This window comes from Nasonia vitripennis (genome assembly GCF_009193385.2).
Source record: "Nasonia vitripennis strain AsymCx chromosome 3 unlocalized genomic scaffold, Nvit_psr_1.1 chr3_random0012, whole genome shotgun sequence".
NCBI lineage: Eukaryota > Metazoa > Arthropoda > Insecta > Hymenoptera > Pteromalidae > Nasonia > Nasonia vitripennis.
In genome coordinates, this window is record NW_022279632.1 from 59525 (window position 1) to 63405 (window position 3881).

General features: G+C 33.6%; 1 long non-coding RNA gene across 1 annotated transcript; it reads left to right on the forward strand.

The window, feature by feature from the left end:
* Window positions 1–513: 513 nt before the first annotated feature.
* Window positions 514–2708, forward strand: LOC116416887. The gene is made up of 3 exons (XR_004227194.2): window positions 514–1763; window positions 2260–2399; window positions 2482–2708. It is a non-coding gene; the product is annotated as an uncharacterized LOC116416887 (long non-coding RNA).
* Window positions 2709–3881: the final 1173 nt, after the last annotated feature.

Consider the following 3881-nt stretch of genomic DNA (forward strand, 5'->3'; position numbering starts at 1 on the left):
AAGTGTTATGAAGTTTTATTTGTAATTATTGATATATTGGAATTGCTAGATACCATCGAGTTATGTAAGAGGTGATACTATCAATTTAAAAAATTGTATTTTTATGTATATAATAGTAATAATCAACACATGTTTCTGATTAATATACAAGAACAGGATAAGATAGCTCTAAGATGCATTTTTATAATGTTTACAACGGCTTGACTATTTTGTACATAAAATGTTCAATGCATGTATTTCTAATATTGTAAAATCTTATTATTTGCGTTGTAAACAAATTAATTCGTCGAAATTTGAATGTTAACAAATACTAAAATATACCTGTTTATTCAATTATTCATTCAAAACCTAATTGTATTATAAAGTTATAATTTTATACGATGAACTATTAGTATGTTGTCAACGAAAATGCGTGGTATAGCAATATTTACAAGCTTCAACAAGGAGCCTTATCCACGATTACTTCTATTCTAAGTATATAAATTTAAGATAGGCCATGTTAAACAATATTAAAGCTCAAATAACTATCATATGATAAATACATCATACTCGTGTTATTCCTAATCAAAAAAGGTCATTCATGAGTTGCGTCTACGTTTTTTCTTTTTTTGTTTTTTCATTCGCTACATCGTCAGCCTGGTTATTAAGCATTATATAATTGCTTTAAAGGTGGTACTTTTCATAAATGCCTATGCATTGTGTTGTCTGTCTGCCTGATCATCTACGCGAAACAACCACTCTCAATTTGTACTGAAACCAGCGGGTGATTGATATTTACGATGTCATCGTTCTTTGCAACAAGAAAAACTGATCATTGTCGATCAATGATTCAAGCCTATGCACTACCGTCTGCACTGTGTGCAGTTCTGGAACAGCCCAAAAATTTTTGTCCTCCATTTTTGTGGAACGGCTTAAGTATATCGAGGAGAGACTTCGAGAGCGGTAGTGGCTCTTGCGGTATGATAAGGACTTCCTTACTTAGCTTGGGTATGCCAAAATTGTATTAAATTAGATGATTAATATTTGACCTTTGGTACAAACCAGGCCGAAGAATAAACAGCATGATGATTATCCTGCATCCGACTAATATAACAATGATCCTACATGCAAAAACGTGCATTTTTGTGTTCGTGTGTCGAAGGAACCTTTTAATTTTTTTCTTGTGCCCAAAAATAATATTTATTTACCAATTCATTTATTGATTATATTGTACCGGTTTTTCACTGTTTGTCAATATATGACATGCATATGTGCAACAGTTTGACTTTATTAAGGGGTCGAACCGGTGTAAAGAGCATCGCATATATAAGCGCAAGTGTATATACATACACGCACTCGCGAAAGTTTCAGGCGTTAATGTGCGCTCTCACCCGAGCGCGTGAAAGTTATATGTTTTAGTAAAAAATCAAGAATCATAAATATACCGTATTTTTCGGAGTGATTTTCAATACATAATTATGAATACTTGAAAACCCAGCAAAGACTTATGTAGCTGCCTCTTCAATATTTCCCAGATTGCGATAAACAATGAAAACGCGATAAAAAATATGCTGCTCTTTTTTTTACGCCGTAGATGCCAATGCGCAGTAAACAGCATATAACCCCAGGACAATGTCAACGAAAGAAAAACAGGAAGAAAAAGTCAGAAATTTCAACGAAGTTCAAAAGAAGATTTTGGCAGTTGCGTGCGAGCTGCATCTTTCGTTGATAAATGATCGTGCCAGATTCGCCAAAAGTTCAATTGTAACGAAATAGTTTATCAGGTAATATATATAAATCTAAAATACATATAAAAATATGAATACAATAGGGGCTGAGATACAGAAGAATTGAAATGTTTTTGAATAGATTTGAGAACAAAAATTACCAAAACTATTGACATTTTACGAGTTGTCGTGGCTCTTGCTGGTCTCGTGCAACTCGGTGTTACCTTCGTAGTAATGCTCATCGTCGCGTAGTGTATCGCGGGCATGTTTGGCTATTTCTCTTGCAAGGTTAAGAGATTTTTTCTTTCAATAGGTTTTGCTAGCTATCGCTTTGGTTTTGCAATACAATTATAACTCGAGTTCTTCGTATTTGAAACCCAATATGTGATTATTATTGAATTATTTCGCTAAGAATGCGATTTTTTATCAAAATATTGATTCATTCTTATATTCACATCGTGTATAAAATAAAAAATCAGTTGTACAACTCAGCCCCTCTTATTTCTATGACAGCAAAAAAAAAAAAAACTAATTAAACAAAATTACATTTCAGAGAACTGTAAAACAACTTAGAAAGTACTATTATAATTACCGCAGTGAGTATCAGCCACCTACGACGATTTGAAACGGGCAACACAAGGAAAAATCTGAAAAATCAAATTCAAAACTGAAATGATGAAACAAGTACTACCGGTATAATTAATCTGTTTGAAATCCGGTATTGTTTTAAAAGAGGTCGATAAATAAGTTATTTAACAAATAAATATTATTTTAGACACGGAAAAAAACGAAAATGTTTATGTCGCCACTCAGATGAAGCCATTATGGCGTACAAGTTGAGATACGCCAAAGCTAAAGCCCTATATCATGAGTTAAGACGTAAAATGTTAAAAGAATGCTGTGAAAAAGGAACCATCAAGCTCAGCTCATCCTTGAATGCAAACGACGAGGCTCAAATCTTCTTGACTTCTAGCTAATAAAATGATGTCCTTTAAAAATACTTTTAAGCTTATACTCTTATGAATAAAAACAATTATTTATTCCTTATTTATTTCTGATTTTTGTAACAATAATCGATTTTGAACGATTAATTTCACCGTTATTAGTCATCAGAAATTTTGTACTTTGTTCTGATTGAAAGTTTAGCTTATATGATTCGGCTTACAAAATTTGACGATTCTCGCAACCAACTGGCGAAATCGCGTGAAGTACTCTTCTGTTTTATGGAGGACAACGCTACCTAGTGCGATTTTTCACGATCCGGCGGCTTGATGAATTTTTTCGGGAGAGCGTTCCTCAGATTTGCCCGGGACTCTGCTAATGGAGGCGTACTCTCCGCAGCTGGAGAAACAACAAGGCGAGATGTGCAAACTTTTTTTCATACAGGGAGAAACTCAGTGGAGCAGCTAGGCGTCTTTGACCTTCCTGGGTCTGATCGAAAATTCAAATCCGCCCGTGCATTAAATCTCCAACAGTTCTCGGCGCTAAATTAGCTTTCTGCCTTTTTCTCTAGCTGCCCTCTCTTTTTTCTTTATGTGTGTGTGTATGTATGTGCGCGTGTTTGTGTATACAAGCGGCGAGTTAAACTAATTACACGTGCTGTTGAGCGTCAAAACACAATGAAATGGGAATGTCTCGTCGTCACGTGCGTGCACTTAAATAAACAGATGAAAACACACACACAAGTGTTTGCATATCTCTTACTGAGACTAAATATTACCTTCTACTCTTTTCGTGAGTGTGCATACTTTGATAAAAATATGCGATTGAAATCGATAGACAAAAAATGAATCGATTTCGAGTCTATATCTTAATCCTGCGTTTTACATTTGAAAGCGATTATATTCAGGCTACTGCGTGTATAATATATTAATGGCATTAAAATTGATTTAAAACGATAAAATAATATCGATTAAACCGGATTAGAATACATAAGTATTAGGATATTCACTTAATAGATTCAATGCTTATTAAAATCGGAACCAATGTATCTGTGTTCACTAGAAAAACGGTTTTAATGATTTTTTATATCTAGAATAATACTTGATATTATTCAATCGTACTATATTTAACTATGCAATCGTTTTTACTGATGTGTACATTGTGGTATTAATCGATTCGAATTGACTAGAATTTTTTTTAATCATGTGTCGTTTGATAAAGTCAATTGATTTT